We start from the raw sequence: 19,612 nt of genomic DNA on the forward strand, positions 1-19,612 counted from the left end.
AATCTTGAGCGATCTTTGAGGTAGTTGAAATCAGACAGCCATTGAGACCTTCCCACCATTAAATATTTGAAAATGAAATATTGAAGTCCTTTGACAAAGGAACAGAGCTTTGAATGAGATTTTGATGGCGCATAATATCAATGTCATTTTGATGGGATCTGTCTTGATTACATTGGCCATTTAAAGTGCAGTCTGTGAGCAATTCAACTGTAGAATCATAGAATCATAGAGATTTGTGGGCAGACAGTGGCACAGTGGTTAGCACTGCTGCCTCACAGCGCCAGAGACCTGGGTTCAATTCCCGCCCCAGGCGACTGACTGTATGGAGTTTTCACATTCTCCCCGTATCTGTGTGGGTTTCCTCCCACAGTCCAAAAATGTGCAGGTTAGGTGAATTGGCCATGCTAAATTGCCTGTAGTGTTAGGTGGAGGGGAATGGGTCTGGGTGGGTTGTGCTTTGGTGGGTTGATGTGGACTTGTTGGGCTGAAGGAGCTGTTTCCACACTGTAAGTAATCTCATCTAATCAGATGTCCAAGATGGAAACAGACTCTTTGGTCCAACTTGTCAATGTCAACCAGATATCCTAAATTAATCCAGTCCAATTTGCCAGCATTTGGCCCAAAACCCTTCCTGTTCATATACCCATCCAGATAGCTTTTAAATATTGTAATAATGCCTGGCTCCAACACTTGCACCTTTCATACACGTATCACCTTCTGCATGAAAAATTTGCCCCTTAAGTCCCTTTTGAATCTTTTCCCTCTCACCTTAAACCTATGCTCTCTACCTCTGGGAAAAACACCTTGTCTATTTACTCTATCCATCCCCTCATGATTTTATAAATCTTTATAAGGTCACCCCCCAGCCTCCGATGCTTCCCGGCAAATAGCCCAACCCTTTTCAGGCTCTCCCTATAGCTCAAACCCTCTTGCCTGACACCATCCTTGTCAAATCTTGCAAGCTTCTACGGCAGGCAGACCAGAAATGAATGTCGGATTCCAAAAGTGGCCGAACAAATGCCCTGTACAGCCACAACATGACCTCCCAACTCCTATATTCAATGCACTGACCAATAAATGCAAGCATGCTAACTATGTTCTTAACTATCTTGTCTACCTGCAACTCAATTTTCAAGAATAGTTTGTCTGTTAATTCATACTTTCCTCATGTTAAACCTGAATGTTAGACTCTAAGTTGTATGTATGATATTCATGGATTAGGTCTACCAAATTTAATTTGGTCTACTTGTTAAATGCTCACTATAACTATTTATTATTGTTGATTAAGTTTATTTGATTTAAGTTTGTACAACAAAGATGATCATTTGTGAAGATAGTGTATTTCCTTGAAGTTGACTGTAACAAATATAAGGTAAAAACAATGACTGCAGATGCTGGAAAACCAAATACTGGATTAGTGGTGCTGCAAGTGCACAGCAGTTAAGGCAGCATCCAACGAGCAGCGAAATCGACGTTTCGGGCAAAAGCCCTTCATCAGGAGTAAAGGCAGTGAGCCTGAAGCGTGGAGAGATAAGCTAGAGGAGGGTGGGGGTGGGGAGAGAGTAGCATAGAGTACAATGGGTGAGTGGGGGAGGAGATGAAGGTGATAGGTCAAGGAGGAGAGGGTGGAGTGGATAGGTGGAAAATGAGATAGGCAGGTTCGACAAGTCCGGACAAGTCAAGGAGACAGTGCTGAGCTGGAAGTTTGAAACTCGGATGAGGTGGGGGAAGGGGAAATGAGGAAGCTGTTGAAGTCCACATTGATGCCCTGGGGTTGAAGTGTTCCGAGGCGGAAGATGAGGCGTTCTTCTTCCAGGCGTCTGGTGGTGAGGGAGTGGCGGTGAAGGAGGCCCAGGACCTCCATGTCCTCGGCAGAGTGGGAGGGGGAGTTGAAATGTTGGGCCACGGGGCGGTTTGGTTGATTGGTGCGGGTGTCTCGGAGATGTTCCCTAAAGCGCTCTGCTAGGAGGCGCCCAGTCTCCCCAATGTAGAGGAGACCATATCGGGAGCAACGGATACAATAAATGATATTAGTGGATGTGCAGGTAAAACTTTGATGGATGTGGAAGGCTCCTTTAGGGCCTTGGATAGAGGTGAGGGAGGAGATGTGGGTGCAGGTTTTACAGTTCCTGCGTTGGCAGGGTAAAGTGCCAGAATGGGAGGGTGGGTCGTACGGGTGTGTCGAACTGACCAGGTAGTCGCGGAGGGAACGGTCTTTGCAGAAGGTGGAAAGGGGTGGGGAGGGAAATATATCCCTGGTGGTGGGGTCATTTTGGAGGTGGCGGAAATGTCGGTGGATGATTTGGTTTATGCGAAGGTTTGTAGGGTGGAAGGTGAGCACCAGGGGCGTTCTGTCCTTGTTACGGTTGGAGGGGTGGGGTTTGAGGGCAGAGGTGCGGGATGTGGACGAGATGCGTTGGAGGGCATCTTTAACCACGTGGGAAGGGAAATTGCGGTCTCTAAAGAAGGAGGCCATCTGGTGTGTTCTGTGGTGGAACTGGTCCTCTTGGGAACTGATACAGTGGAGGCGGAGAAATTGGGAATACGGGATGGCATTTTTGCAAGAGATAGGGTGGGAAGAGGTGTAATTCAGGTAGCTGTGGGAGTCGGTGGGTTTGTAAAAAATGTCAGTGTGAAGTCGGTCGTCACTAATGGAGATGGAGAGGTCCAGGAAGGGGACCGAGGTGTCAGAGATGGTCCAGGTAAATTTAAGGTCAGGGTGGAATGTGTTGGTGAAGTTGATGAATTGCTCAACCTCCTCGTGGGAGCACGAGGTGGCGCCAATGCAGTCATCAATGTAGCGGAGGAAGAGGTGGGGAGTGGTGCCGGTGTAATTACAGAAGATCAACTGTTCTACATAGCCAACAAAGAGACAGGCATAGCTGGGGCCCATATGTGTGCCTATGGCTACGCCTTTGGTCTGGAGGAAGTGGGAGGATTCAAAGGTGAAATTGTTAAGGGTGAGGACCAGTTCGGCCAAACGAATGAGAGTGTCAGTGGAAGAGTACTGTTGGGGACGTCTGGAGAGGAAAAAACGGAGTGCTTGGAGGCCCTGGTCATGGCGGATGGAGGTGTAGAGGGATTGGATATCCATGGTGAAGATGAGGTGTTGGGGGCTGGGGAAGCGGAAGTCTTGGAGGAGGTGGAGGGCGTGGGTGGTGTCTCGAACGTATGTGGGGAGTTTCTGGACTAGGGGGGATAGGACAGTGTCGAGGTAGGTAGAGATGAGTTCAGTGGGGCAGGAGCATGCTGAGACAATGGGTTGGCCAGGGTGGTCAGGCTTGTGGATCTTGGGAAGGAGGTAGAACCGGGCAGTGCGGGGTTCCCGGACTATGAGGTTGGAAGCTGTGGGTGGGAGATCTCCTGAGGTGATGAGGTTCTGTATGGTCTGGGAGATGATGGTTTGGTGATGGGGGATGGGGTCATGGTTGAGGGGGCAGTAGGAAGAGGTGTCCTCGAGTTGGCGTTTGGCTTCAGCGGTGTAGAGGTCAATGCGCCAGACTACCACTGTGCCCCCTTTATCCGCTGGCTTAATGGTGAGGTTGGGATTGGAGCAGAGGGATTGGAGGGCTGCGCGTTGTGAGGGTGAGAGGTTGGAGTGGGGGAGGGGGGTCGACAGGTTGAGGCGGTTAATGTCCCGGCGGCAGTTGGAAATGAAGAGGTCGAGGGCCGGTAATTGGCCAGCGCGGGGTGTCCAGGTGGATGCAGTGTGTTGGAGGTGGGCGAAGGGGTGCAGTGTGTTGGAGGTGAGCGAAGGGGGCAGTGTGTAACAAATACAACTTCCTCTTAACTTCCTTGCTACAAAATCATTCACTGGTAAATCATTGAGGAATAGCTGGACAGGCAAGGTACCTTTTGAAACATAAGCCTGCTGACCCCTGATCAAATTATGAAGAGACAAGAGCAAAATGCTACAACCTGAACAGACTCAAAGTGGGAGACTCAGTAAAGTAGTTGAGTTCCCTTATTGAAGTGGTAAAGGTCACCACGTCAACAGAGCAAGGGATTTCTGTATTCGTTTTGTGAAGTAGACACCAGGAGCAATTTCAAACTTTGCAGGGGGCATTCTATGAATTTGTTTAAATAGAAAACCATACACATGGGATCCAGGCCTTTTTAGCTAAATGCATAAAGAACAAAAAGGAACAATTCTCTTTCAATGACACATCAGACATCAAATTTGTGTTCAATTTCTGGGAAAATGGCTGCATAGTGGGATTGTCACTGGACTCCTCAACCTGAGGCTTCAAGATAATGTTCTTAGGAGATGGGTTCAAGCCTCATTTAAGCCCAATTCATCAATCTAGAACTGAAAACTGGTTTCAATGATGGTGACCATCATTGTTTGCTATAAAAACCCCATCTGGTTCACTTATGACCTTTGTCTTGCCTACATGTGACTCCAGACTCGCAGCAACACGGTTGGTTCTTGACTTCTCTTTGAAATGAACCAGCAAGCCATGCTTTTCATGTGTAATTATGGATGGTCATACAACATTAGCCTTACCATACACCATTCAAGAATAAATAAAACAAACAAATTGCAGAACCAAGCAGTAGGAAGATATCAAAGAAGATTAATAATTGTGAAGGATGTGGGGTGTCGAAAAATGTGGCGCTGGAAAAGCACAGCAGGTTAGGCAACATCAGAGGAGCAGGAAAGTCATTTTTTCAGGCATAAGCCCTTCATCAGGAAGGTGGGGGAATGGGGAAGTGGGCTGAGAAATAAATAGGAGGGTGGGGGTGGGGGGGAAGGTAGCTGGGAAGGCGATAGATAGATGCAGGTGGGGGGAGGGTGATAGTGATATGTCGGGAGGTGGGTGGAGAGGATAGATGGGAAGGAAGATGGACAGGGTAGGACAGTTCAAGAGGGCGGTACTGAGTTGGAGGGTTAGATCTGAGATGAGGATACTAGTGAAGTCTATGTTGGTGCCATATTTTTGGAGGATTCCAAAGCGGAAGATGAGGCAGTCTTCCTCTAGTTGTTGGGTGGCTAGCATATGGCAGTAAAGGAGGCCCAGGACCTCCATGTCCTGAACAAAACTGCCTTAGAAAAGAATTGGAAGCTTAATAAAGAGATGTTTGAGATGATAAGGGTTTTTGATAGAGTAGACAAGGAGAAGTTTTTTCCATTGTCTGAAAGGATAATAAGCAAAGGACACCAAATTGTAATCATTTACCGAAGAATCACAGAAGTATCTGGTATAGAGGAGGCTAGTTTACCCACCCATACCTGCGCTAGTCTCTTAACACAAACAGCCTACAGAATTAAACAGGCAGAGTTCTCACATCTACAAGCTTGACTTGAGATTAGAGTCAAAAAGTGTGTTGCTGGAAAAGCACAGCCAGTCAGGCAGCATCCAAGGAGCAGGAGAGTCAATGTTTTGAGCATAAGCTCTTCATCAGAAATGAGAGAAACTGAGGTGGACTAAGGAATTTCAATCAAATTTAGCGTCTTTGTGGTCATTATTCTTAAAGCTGTGGGCAAGGAGGCATGCATATGTTTTATCTTTGAGAGATTGCGACATCATTACCACGTTGAAGTCAGGGTCCTGCAGTGCAGTTGGGAGCTTGAAATGAATTTAACAGCAACGCCTCCCGCACCCCCCCCCCCCCCCCCCACCCCCAGACACACCCCCACCCCCACCACCACCACCTCAGTAGTTTCCAAACTCTCAGAGAAAATGGCATCAAAATAAAGAAGGGGCTGTTGGCTTCGATGTCATTCATGTTTAAGTCTATTTTCTCAGGGGGACAGAATCGGGAAAGTTCTCCCCATTGAAAAATAAAGGAAGTTTCAGCCTCTCTACCTCTAAGGATGACCTCTCCCCAGCATTCCCAGCTACCATTTTGAGTCTCACATTGGACCCTCACCTTTCCCCAGTATCTCTTTCCCCACCACTCCCCCATATAACCTCCACCATAACCTGATCTCTGATCTCAACTCATTGAGAATGTTCCTCAGCTGCAGCTTCCTGCTCCTTCCCTTTCTCATTTGGCTAATGGTTTTATTTTAAAAATTCACTCACGGGATGAGGATATTGCTAGCAGTTCTGAAGGACGGTCACTGGATCCGAAATGTTCACTTTGATTTCTCGCCACAGTTGCTGCCAGGCCTGCTGAGATTTTCCAGTAATTCTTGCTTCGGATTTCCAGCATCTACAGCTCTTTTTTTTATTTCACCATCCTAATAAACCTTGCCTTCTTTATTAATCAAAGATCTATCTAAGCCACCCTTGCATATGCTCAATGGCCCAGCCTCTGGGACAGAGGATTCTCACAGCCTGCTGATGCTCCAAGAGAAATGTCCTCATTTTATTTGTGAATGGGAGAGTCCTCATTGTGACGTCTACTTATAAACCAACCCACCCACACCCCACAACAGGAAATGGCATTCTCAACATCCGCCCTGTAAAATCCTGATGTATTTGGATAAGAGATTCCCTATAGTGTGGGAACAGGCCATTTGGCCCAACAAGTCCACACCAACCCTCCGAAGAGTAAACCACCCAGAGCACCTGGAGGAAACCCACACAGACTCAGGGAGAATGTGCAAACTCCACACAGACAGTTGCCCAAGGGGGGAACTGAGCCCAGGTCCTGCACTGTGAGGCAGCAGTGCTAAACATTGAGTCACTGTACCACCCTTTGTTCTTCTGAACTCCAATGGGCATAGGGTCAACTTCATCATCATTATCCATTATAGGTTCATTGACAATGAACAGCATGTGTCAAGGAAATTGGAGCTAGGAGTTACACCCCCACCACCTAAACCTGAGATGTTCTTGTCAATCACTCCTCCCCTATTGCCGTTCTGGATCCATTCCCATCTTTCTCTTCTATTAAATAGCATGTTTAAAAAAGATAAGTCATTCCTTCAGACAGAATGCGGGTATCACAAATTCAATTTGCAAAATTTGTTTTGCTTGTCATCTTCTCTATTCACTTGATTTCCTCCCTCAAAGAAAGAAGGATAAATCAATCAATTTTGAGGCTTAACTGGATGATTTGTGCAATGAAAGCCATCAGTAGGTACAGAAAGCATTCAAATAACTTGTCAAAAAGCATGAGTTTCCAATTCCATTTTCTCTCACAGGGTTGACAGTCTAATTTATTAGAAGTGGAGGAGCCTTTTGAATGAAGTAATCTTCAGCACTAGTAATCAATACAAACTAGTGCTGAATTTGAGCAGTTTAACAGGCCAGGGACCAGTAATCACGTCGAAAAGCCTGTCCATTCAAGGGCCGAATGGGAACATCACAACAGCAGAGAAATCTAAAAAGAGTTGGTGCTTTTGCTTCAGGACTCTGAATTTAAAAAAACACATGCAACCTGATTAATTTGTATTTCACTGAGATAACGATCTGGTGGAGCCAAACTAAAAAAAAAAGAACCTTCTGATCAATTCATCAAATAAGGGCCTCCAGAAGTCAGTGAAGGCTGTTCTGGATCAATAGATTTTCATCCTTTGCAGGGCAGAGAAAAAGACTTGGTGCTTTCAATAGATTTTAAAATTATGTAAAATCTATAATATTAAAACAGACCGTTTGGTCCATCTTTTAATGTTGGTGTTTATGCACCAAACAAACCCCCTCCTATACTTCCTTTATCATTATACCATCCCCTGTGCACTTGGACCCTATGAGTTAGGCTTCAACCGGGACCTTGGGTTCATGTCACGCTACAGGTGACTCCACTGCACTATTCAATCTCTCTCTCTCTCACACACTCTTATGGACTCATACACTCACGCAGACCCTCCCTCATACACACATTCTCTCTCATGCATACACACATACACCCCCCACTCTCACACCCATGCACACTCCCTCTCACAATCCCTCATCACACTCGCACACACTTATTACCAAGCACGCACACACACAAACATACACACTCTCATGCGCACTTACTCTCACACTCACATGCACATACTCACACTGTCTCTTATGCATGCACACACACACACGCACACACACTCATATGGGGGCGAACCTGCATTTGCAGGATTGTATTTGCAGATACATTTTATTTTGCTCAAAAAGTGACAATCTGCAAGCAGTCAATGCGGGCAGTCAACACATGCAATATTTTATAAATTCCACTTTGGAAATGTAAAAGTCTGACTCAAGATTGGGATGCAGACAGACTCTAACCTCATACATATAATATACTCTCTGAGCTGAGATGTCACCTTTTTTTATAAAACCTTAAGCTATCTCGAGAATGTGACTTAAAAGGAAGTCCTTGGATTTACATATTAATGAACTGAAACCTGCAACCCATTCTAAAAGATGAAAGACCTGAACAGCAATCTAGGTTTGTTCAATATATCAATTCAGCTGCATGACACTATAATCTTTTGCTATAAATTCTGTGCCTTATAGTCCTGCTCCACAGCTACCTGATGAAGGAGCAGTGCTATGAAAGCTAGTGCTTCCAAATACACCTATTGGACTATAACCTGGTGTTGTGTGATTTTTAAGTTTAAAACAAAACACTTGTACAATGAAAAGGGAGTGGCCACTTCTCCCAGCTCGGCTTTTCTCTGGTTTGGTTTGGTTTTTAGCAGTAGTGAGGAAAAAGTTGCTGGACCCAAAGAAGCAGATCCAGGCTGGCCCTCCTCTCTCTCTCTCTCTTACATCTCTCATATAGGACCCTGTGTTAATTTTAGCTTTTGTGCCAAGGGGTGTTTATGGGGATTGTTTTCAAGTATTCGGAACAGCATCATTACGTTGGGTTTTCAGACAGGATGTGCTATTCAGTATTCTGTATGTGGGTTGACCAGCAGCATCTCTCCTGGAATATCTGTGTTACACCTGCTTAAAACAACTAGCAAGGTTCAAGTCTGCGCTACTTCATTAAAATGTTTTGACTGGGTCTGGCCTGGTCCATAGCAACCAGGATAAATGTTAGGAGGGTGGGTAGAAATGAATAGGAATCTGAACAACATAAACTATAGCAGATAGAAACAGACAAGAAGTCCATTAAATTCTATCTCAACATTGTGACTATCTTGCTGCATCCTTCAAGTTTTCAACCAGCAATGTGGGGAGCCATAAGTTGCCAGTTAATAAAGATTATACCTTCTTAACCAGCTTATTAGCAGCTCAGCTGACCACATTAATATCCAGCTTCTTATTTTACCAAATGTGCCAAATAAGCTCAATTTTGAGAAACCTCAACTTGGACATCAGAGTGGGTACCTAACGACTTCAGTATATGACTGACCCTAAGGAACCCCCTCATTATTCATCATGTAAGCACCATCTCAGGACACGATGCACCCACACCAACCACCCTGCACACCTAACTGACAGGCACTGGCATCTAACCTTTGCCAACCTTTGTCAATTTAAGGGCGGCACAGTGGTTCAGTGGTTAGTACTGCTGCCTCACAGCGCCAGGGTCCAGGTTTGATTCCAGCCTCGGGCGACTGTTTGTGTGGAGTTTGCACATTCTCCTCGTGTCTGCATGGGTTCCTCTGGGCGCTCCAAAGATGTGCAGATCAGGTGGATTGGCCATGCTAAATTGCCCATAGTGTTAGGTGCATTAGTCAGAGGGAAATGGATCTGGGTGGGTTACTCTTCGGAGGGTCCGTGTGGACTATTTGGGCTGAAGGGCCTGTTTCCACACTATGGAGAATCTAATCTAAAAAAAAGCTCATATCCATCATTGCAGGGTGACACAGCAACTAGCAGTGACTAGCTGCTGCAAGGATACTCCCTGTGCAGGGCAGTTCACTGATGGGAACAGGTCAGTGAGTAGGTTGGCAGGTGATTAGGATGGGTGAGGTGGGTTAGGTGAAGTAAAGAGCAGTAGTCAGTAACTGAGTTGAGGTGTTATTGGAGTGTCCAGGAGATGGGGGCTGGTCAGATTGGATCAGGAGTACAATGAGGTTGGAGTTTTTGTGTGGTCATGTGATGAGGCCAATCATATTAGGTTAGTCCCCACTCACATAGAATCATACAGTACAGAATATGCCCTTTGGCCCATCAAGTCTGTGTCTACTACTTTCAATCTACACCAGTTTCATTTTCCAGCACACGGCCCATTGCCCTTGAATGTTTTGAGGACTCATCCACATATTTGTTAAAGACTGCGAGAATTCCCACATTCTGGGCAGTTCAGTCCATATTCGCACCATCCTCAGGGTGAGAAAACTTTATTTTTCTTCAAATCTCTTCTAAGCCTCCTAAAAAGGATACCCCCTTGTCATTGATCCTTCAAGAGAGGGGAGCAGCTGTAATCTATCCACCTCATATTCTTATAAATCTCAGGCAGATCCCCCCTCAGCCTTGTCCACTTGGGTTAATCATTAGCATTCAGCATTGGTTGGGATTTGGGGGGTGGTTATCTGTGAGATCAGAGGGGACTTTGAGGTGTGGGGGAAGGGGGTGATGAGAGAGTTTGGGGGTCAGTTGTGTGGTTATACAGGAGTTAGGGTAAGGTTTTCCTATCAAACATTGCTTGGGTAACTAGACATTAATTCCTTCAGAGCATCCAAATCTTGAACTGTAGCTCATAGTCAAAGAGTTGTGTACAGAATTCCGGGGAGTAGGGGAGAGTTCAAACTTCCCAAGCAATTCCAATTTAAGGAATGGTCTGAGTGGTCCTGTCTCCAATGATCTGGGCCAATACATATGTATATGGCAGTTCATATCATCGTAATTGAGAATTTCTGATCACTTAAGAGGAAGGAAAACATTTCACACAGATGAATCAACAATTCTGCATCAGAAATATTTTGTTGCAGAATTATTTTTTCGTAAAAATGTCTGCACAGAGTAAGTGCTGGTGTCAACTCACTGGGGAGTCATCAGTAAAAAAGATTGGCCAAAGTGACAAATAATAAGCAAAGGTGTTGTGAAAGCTTGTTACAACTGTTGAGAGAGGAGAGGAAACATCAACAAGTACCTCTTTAGGTGTTAGACAAACATGGATATCGAATGCAATAGACTAAAAAGTAAGAGACAATCAAAGAACTTGCAACAGCTTTCCCAAGAGTTGATTAAGTTGAAAGATGGCTGTTTTCTATTGTGAATAATGACACATTTTAGGTTCTTTTTCAATATTACACCGCATTCTTTCAGAATTTCGCCACAGGCATCACTTCATTTTAACTAAAAACAAAACATCCTGGAAATATGGAACAGGCCTGTCAACATCAGAGAAACACGAAGAATGGTTTAATAATTTGACCCTGAATCCTTCATTGTTATAGAAAGATAAACAACTTCCTTTGCAAGATTTGGAATGTGAAAGGGGAAGAAAAGCAAGTAAGGAAGATGACTAACAGTAGTCTACAGTCACTGGGTGAAAGGGAGGACTGCAGATGCTGGAGATCAGATTGAGAGTGTGGGGCTAGAAAAGCACAGCAGGTCAGGCAGCATCCGAGGAGCAAGCGAGTTAACGTTTCGGGCAAAGGCCCTTCATCAGGAATGAGTCACTGTACCATTCCAGAGCCAAATGTACCACATCCTTGGCTAAAACACTGCTCGAAAATGGTGATTATGTATGTAGATGGAGAGAAGAAAAATGTTCATGGTATTTTCAAAAGATGCAGTAAACTTTTTTTTTCTTGTCAAGATGCCATAATAACATAAGCGTTACTTCATTCTTTATTTAATGTTTGGAAGTTGAGGCATTATTAGGATGGTATTAATCATTTCCCATTCTTAATTAAAATCATTCAGGCAGTATTATCATAATGCTGCATACTAGTGGTGCCATCATATTGGTAATGTTACTTACTGGTGAAACCATCTGGAATTTCTCGAGTACTAACGTTGGCTTCAAAAATTCTTGCTGGTGTGAATCAAATATAACATGTCTGGAAAAATGGCCACAGAGAACCTTGCACTGAAGCTAGGCTCTCTATCTCTTAAACAGTAAAGGTTTATTACATATTATTTAGTTACTTTACATCTTATATCAATAGTCACTTGATACAAAACTTGCGTATTGCTGAAAGTGTGTTGCTGGAAAAGCGCAGCAGGTCAGGCAGCGTCCAAGGAGCAGGAGAACCGACGTTTCGGGCATGAGCCCTTCTTCAGGACTGAAATGTCGATTCTCCTCTTCCTTGGATGCTGCCTGACCTGCTGCGCTTTTCCAGCAACACATTTTCAGCTCTGATCTCCGGCATCTGCAGTCCTCACTTTCTCCTTGTGTATTGCTGAAAAAAGAATACATTTGTCAAGAATTTTCATCTTGCAGTCATCACAACAATTGGCAAGACCATTAGTTGAAGGGAAAAAGCTGCATTTTTACTGCATGAGAGGAGACTGATTAGTTAGTTAGTCAACTCTTATTGATAGAAGTTTTGCAATGGAAAATTCAATATGATTGACAATTAACTACCAGGATTTGTTTAAATTTTAAAACTGTCATTGGTGAGAGCATTGCATTGAGAATTCAACCAGCAAATGGCTGTGACTTATTTTCTTGAGTTGAAAGAGTGAGTGTACATTGAATACATGGTGATGTCCTGTGAGAAAATTGGGTGCAACTGAAGGGTACAACAACTGATACATGGGAAACTAGAGACGTCTGCAACTGTGGTTAGCTCCTCCTAGAAACAGTTCTTTATTTTATGGTGGATGGAGCAGTCAGGCAATAACAGTTAGCTCTTTCAGGTCCTAACTTACTTATACAATAACATCATTGTGCATGAGCAGAGGGTCATGTGTAAACCAAACTTTTCCTTCCCGACAGGGTAGTGTGAAGCAGCTAGGTATTTTTAATGAAAGATGTAACAGATCCTGTGGAGCCTTTTACCTTAACACTGACTGACAGGCTAGTTGCTCTTGAATTTAATGAGGGATATTGAGGAGGCCAGATTATAGTCCAACAGGCTTATTTGAACTCACAAGCTTTTGGAGCACAGCCCCTTTGTCAGGTGGAGTGTTTTCACTTGACAAAGGGGTGGCACCCTGAAAGGTTGTGATTCCAAATAAACCTGTTGGACTATAGCCTGATGTCTTGTGACTTCTGACTTAATGAGAGATAATTTAGGACTCGTTACATTTGATTTTATTCTCCCCCTACCAAAGCCATTAGACTAATACTTTCACGTACATACTATAGAATCTTTAGGCTGACTTTATCATAAACAAAAAACAGTGCTTTAAAATGAAAGAAAGCTCATGAAGAACTTCTTGTTGAATAATATCATTAACAATGCAGGAGATCATCTGATTCAGTATGACACTGCCAGCTCTCTCTTCAGTTCATCCCGCAAACATTTTCCTTTATAATTATTTATCCAATTCCCTTTTGAACATTACAACTGAATTTTCTTCAGCTGCTCTTCCATGTACAACACTTTTGATTGTTACAATTCACCGTGCAAGTTATGTTCTCCTTATCTTAACCCTGATCTTTTGGCTATTGATTTTACACCTTTCACTGCCAGAAACAACTGAAAGTGCACATTGCATTCATACCTTCATCCACTGGCACAACAAGCAATGTATGTTCAAAATATCTTCTCTGACATTGAAGAATAATTCACTGATTTTATGTTCCCACCGTTAATGAGCATTCAAAGTACCAGAGCTTAGGGAATCAGTGCTAGAGTGGAATAGTTCCATCTCCAAATGTTTGATCAGAAAGTATGATTTACCAACTCATTTTTATCTGTGTGTAATTGCGAAGGTGCACTTTTGGCATGCCTTTGATTGTCTCTTGCAAGGCCAATTGTTCCATACCCTTTGTGTTAAAGGTGTTCATGAGAGCTTATTGGTACCAAATGCTAAAGCAGTTCTCTAAAGGCTAAAGACAAATGAAAAAGACAGGAGAAGTACAAATGGTGTCAATCTGAAATAAAACAGAAGATGATGGACACGGCCTAAATGCTCTTATCTCTTGTCACCTCCACCAGCCTAAGCACCCTCTGTGATCTCTGCATGATTTAAATTCTGATTTTCTGATTGTCCTCACTCCATAATTTACTTCTGAAAATCAAATCTTTTCTCCTCTGGACCTTATTCTCTTCCTTCAAGTATCTAAAATCTATTTCTTTCATCTGGGCTTTGGACTCTATCTTATTACATGAAAGGGAATTTTTTTAACCCTTTAATCTCAAATGAGATTTGGGTTTCTTTATCTAAGAACTTATTCATGCACACATGTGAATTTCACCCATAAAAGTTAGTGCATAAATTTCCAGTTTGCTACAACGCAATGGGTTTATATGATTTACATAAATAATAGATTCCCAATAAAAACACACACTCTTATGTCTATCCAAACATGTTCCTTCTATTTTATGTTCCAAGTTAACATGCAAAATTATATTATCCAATCCTATTCAAATTTTTACACATGATTACAACACTCAATCAAATCATTACGTGTTCACATTTCCTGAATACAAATGCGCACTTTACAATTATCAAAACGTTTTACTGTCTGTTACCCCCTTTCTTATGCACCTTTTCTTTTTGCTGAACCATTGCAGATCTTTAAAAACTACAGCATCTCCAACCCTTTCTTCTGGTTAGTGAGTTTTGAGAAGATTTGGAGCTCAGGTTGAGGTTTTGGGTGTAAGCTTGCTCGCTGATCTGGAGAGTTTGTTTTCAAATGTTTCATCACCATACTAGGCAACAGCATTATTGACAGTCTCTGGTGAAGCACTGGTGGTATGTCCCACCTCTCTATTTATAGGCCTTCGTTTCTTAAGGTGGGCAATGTCATTTCCAGTTTTGTTTCAAAAGGACATGACCCACTCTCACTAGTATCTTTACATAGAGATGTGATTGTGGGAGGTATAGCAGTTTGGATCAGTAATTGACTTGCTGAAAGAAGACAGAGGGTGGTGGTTGATGGGAAATGTTCATCCTGGAGTCCAGTTACCAGTGGTGTACCGCAAGGGTCGGTGTTGGGTCCATTGCTGTTCGTCATTTTTATAAATGACCTGGATGAGGGTATAGAAGGGTGGGTTAGTAAATTCGCAGATGATACTAAGGCCGGTGGAGTTGTGGATAGTGACGAAGGATGTTGTAGATTACAAAGAGATGTAGATAAGCTGCAGAGCTGGGCTGAGAGGTGGCAAATGGAGTTTAATGTGGACAAGTGTGGGGTGATTTTGGTTGAAGTAACCGAAATGCAAAATACTGGTGTAATGATAAGATTCTTGGTAGTGTAGATGAGCAGAGAGATCTTGGTGTCGAGGTACACAGATCCTTGAAAGTTGCGACCCAGATTAACAGGGTTGTTAAGAAGGCATACAGTGTTTTAGCTTTTATTAATAGAGGGATTGGGTTCCGGAATCATGAGGTTATGCTACAGCTGTACAAAACACTGGTGCGGCCGCACTTGGAGTATTGTGTACAGTTCTGGTCACCGCATTATAAGAAGGATGTGGAGGCTTTGGAAAGGGTGCAGAGGAGATTTACTAGGATGTTGCCTGGTATGGAAGGATCATCTTATGAGGAAAGGCTGAGGGACTTGAGGCTGTTTTCGATGGAGAGAAAAAGGTTGAGAGGTGACTTAATAGATACATATAAGATAATCCGAGGGTTAGATAGGTTGGACAGGGAGAGCCTTTTTCCAAGTATGGTGACGGTGAGCACGAGGGGGCATAGCTTTAAATTGAGGGGTGATAGATATAGGACAAATCTCAGAGGTAGTTTCTTTACTCAGAGAGTAGTAAGGGTATGGAATGCTTTGCCTGCAACGGTAGTAGATTCGCCAACTTTACTAACATTTAAGTCGTCATTGGACAAGCATATGGATGTACATGTAATAGTGTAGGTTAGATGGGCTTCAGACTGGTATGACAGGTTGGCGCAACGTCGAGGGCGCTGTAATGTTCTATGTTCTATGAGGAAGGTCACCACTTTGACTGGGACAACACATCCATCTTAGGACAAGCCAAACAGAGACATGCACAAGAATTCCTAGAAGCATGACATTCCAACTGGAACTCTATCAACAAACATATTAATTGAATCCCATTTACCACCCCTGAGAAAAAAGAACAGGAAATGACATCACCACAGGAAATAACATCACCACAGGAAATGATCTCACCTGCTCAAGGAAACCTAAACACGTGAATAAAAAGCAGGCCATACTGCCAGTGCTTCACTGGAGACTCACTGATGATGTTACCTAGTACAGTGATGAAATATCTGAAAACAAACCTTCCAGCTTAGTGAGCTAACTTACATCCAGACACATTCTATTTCTAATGTTGGTAATAGTTCATTAACTTGAAACGTTTCGTTGAATTCTCTTTCTGTAGAAGCTGTTGACATGCTCTGTGATTTCAGCAGATTCTATCATTATTTCTAAGGTCCTCTTGTGGTTTGGTGTTAGATAATGCTCCTGCACACATTTACTCTGACTTTTAGGTCAAATATAAAATCGAGATCTCACCTGCCTTCTAAGGTGAAAATGGAAGACGGTGTAGTACTCTTTTGAATAAATTAAGGAGGGGTTATTCCCCATTTCCTGACCAAACGATATCCCTTAACTAATATCATTGTTGGAGCTTCCTATAACTTCATGTTCAGCTCGGGATCCAAGATGGTGGCAGAGTAAGACACTCCAACCAGAGCTTGTCTACTCCATCCATTCCATTTCTTTTTTCTCTCTTTTGTTTTGGTCTCTAATGTCTTGTTCCCTCTTCTACCAGTGGCTTAGAGTGAAGCAGGGACAGCCACATGAGCCAGTGTATAGCAGGACAGTCCAGAGGAGCCAGTGTATAGCAGGACAGTCCAGAGGAGCCAGTGTAAAGTGGGACAGGCCAGAAGAGCCAGTGCGGAGTGGGAAAGGCCAGAGGAGCCAATGCAAAGTGGGACAGCCAGAGGAGCCAGTGTGAAGCAGGGACAGGGCCAGTGAGCCAGGAGAGAAAGTGGCAACTGGTTCGGAATTGGTGGAGCCCAGTCAGACAATGTGAAAGCCCTTACAGAAAGACTGTAATGTCTATCTTTCTGGCTTTATTTCTTATTTTCCAAACTTATAAAATGTATGTGCGTATTGTTGTGTAACTTTTATCTTTATTTTCTCAATTTTTGTACCTACCATGTATTGGTGACATTGTATACTTTTCACTGTACTCCTGTTCTTTTGTAAATTGAGTACACGTGAGAATAAACTTTATTATAATTCTAATTCTTTGAGCAGATAATCTGCTGTCAATTTTCTTTGTTAGTGCTGGTATAAGAGTTACTAATAATGTATGATTAAGGCTCATGTTGTGGAAGTATCAGTATAAGAAAGAAATTCTGAGTAACAAGAAAATGTATATTACTTTATACCATGTTAACAAAATGCAGTGCACAAAGATTAAATAATTACATGTACAATGGAGTGAAGCTCCAACACACTCCAGAAGCTTAACACCATCCAGGACAAAACAGCCCTCTTAGTTGGTACCACATCGACACTCTCCATCATTGTTGGTCCATTACAACAACACTTGCCATCTTCAAGGTGCTTTGTGGAAATTCACCAAGGTTCTTTTGACAGCACCTTCCAAATCCACAACCACTACAATCAAGAAGGACGGGGTGGTATTTACATTGGAACATCAACAACAGCATGTTCTCTTCCAAGTCACATGCCATCTTGATTTGAAAATGTATCACTCTTCCTTCACTGTTGCTGACTTTAAAACCCTTAGTTGAAGGACTTGAGGTTAAAAACCTATTAATTGGATGCAGTGCAATGCAGGAGAAACAAATTCCCCATTAAAGAAACACTGAAAACATCTTTAAAAGCAGTCACTGCTTTTAACAATCATTAAGTACCTCATTTGAATAAGAATGTATTTTTTTACACAGAGGGCTTAGGCAGGTGACTGACTCAGCACAGATTGTGCCCCCAGTGTAATGTATAACAGCAAGGGTGTGTAGGGAGAGAGGATGAAAGAGAATCCAGGGGAACAAGCTACTATCTTCTTAAGAAAAGACTGCAAGTTCCCCAACATCGGCCAAATGGAAAGCAAAGATTGCACAACATCAGAGAACAACACTCCAAACCCACCATCCCTGCATCTCCATTCTACAGAACAGCTTCGCGATCAGTAAAGTGTTTTAATCTGTTACAGTTCCACATTTTCTTTGTCAAATTAACTCGAGTGTTATATCCAAACTGCTACTTAACAAACTCAGTAAACTTTCAGAAAATTGCTCCAAATATTAGGGAACAGTGGTCCTGAACCCAATAAAATCGACAGGTTTTCATTTGAGTAATTGGACTGTTTGCACTTAATGAATTTCTTGAGTTTTGACGATCTTCTGGAGTAAATGTGCCCCATTCCCGAGGTTTATGTGTTGTTACCTTTATCCTGAATCTCTGCTTCTATACAATCTGGGTCGCCTTATCCAGTATGAGATGCTTCATTCATTATGAAAGATCTAAGAGATGAATTTAAAATTCCAAGTACAATTCTATCTCTAATTATTATTAGTTGTAATAATCCATATTCATGAGATTCAGACAGTGTATAAAGATAATTGATGAAGTTGTTAACAAGTTCTCCTAGAAACTATATTATTTTATTGAATCTTGTTCTTTCCATGAAATGATCAGATCTTAAAATGAAACGGTTGTCAAATGTTTTTGAAACATCATTGAAGGTATCAGTATCTTTAACATTTCCTCTGTGTGGAACATGGGCTGTTAACAGTTCCATAGAATAAAGCAATGTTGTGACTTGTAATTTGGTATGTTAACCTTAAAAACACTATAAGCCATGAACCACTGTTTTTCACGCTGAGCAAATTAATTCCTTTTTTTCATTTAAATTACACTTTTCACTTTAATTATTTTTGAAAAGGTTGAAATACTGTTATAGCTTCAGCTTTCTGTCTTTGATTTTGAATTGTGGTTTCAATTCAGTTGTTTTAAAGTTTATTGGAAATGTTTCCATTTTAAGAAATTGACAATGTAATTAAAATTTAATTGCTCTTAAAGCAAGATAAATTGTCTTGTGAAGTGTGAAATTTTAATGTATCATTGCTTTAATAAAAAAAAGATTCTTACTTCAATTCTTCTGGTTTTATTCTACATGTTAAGTTGTTAAGTTTTTATTCAAATTAAATTGTAAAGGTATTCTTTTGATCAGAATTTTAAAATTGTTGGAAAACTTTGAAACTCTTTAATTTTTTGTACCTTAATTGTTTTAAACTTTTGATGTACAGAACTAAAATGGAGTTTTGACACCATTTTGCCATTCTTATTGGTGAGTTTTCCACATTTCCAACAACATGGATGATTCCCAACATTTCTATGTTTCCATCAAACAATTTCTGTCTCTTCTAAGCTCAAGAAAATGACATAATGGCATTTTTGTGTCTTTAAATATTTTCAATTGTGCAACAAGAATTTGTTACAAGCTCAAAATAATTATTTTTAATATGGTGTTCCTCTGCATTTGGCTTCTACATTCTAAGCTGCTAAACTATGTTGTTGATTTTAATATATGTTTCTTTATTTCGAAGAGTGACCTCATTTTATAATCCTGATTTTATAATCATTTTATAATGACGATTTCAAACAATGAAACTGATGTTCATCAACTAAGTATAATGGTGTGAGCTTTCTTTTAACTTCCAAGCCTAGCAAGCACTTTCATCCTCCTTGTAAGGAATTGAGCTTC

Source organism: Chiloscyllium punctatum, chromosome 26, assembly GCF_047496795.1.
Source record: "Chiloscyllium punctatum isolate Juve2018m chromosome 26, sChiPun1.3, whole genome shotgun sequence".
NCBI classification, from domain to species: Eukaryota; Metazoa; Chordata; class Chondrichthyes; order Orectolobiformes; family Hemiscylliidae; genus Chiloscyllium; species Chiloscyllium punctatum.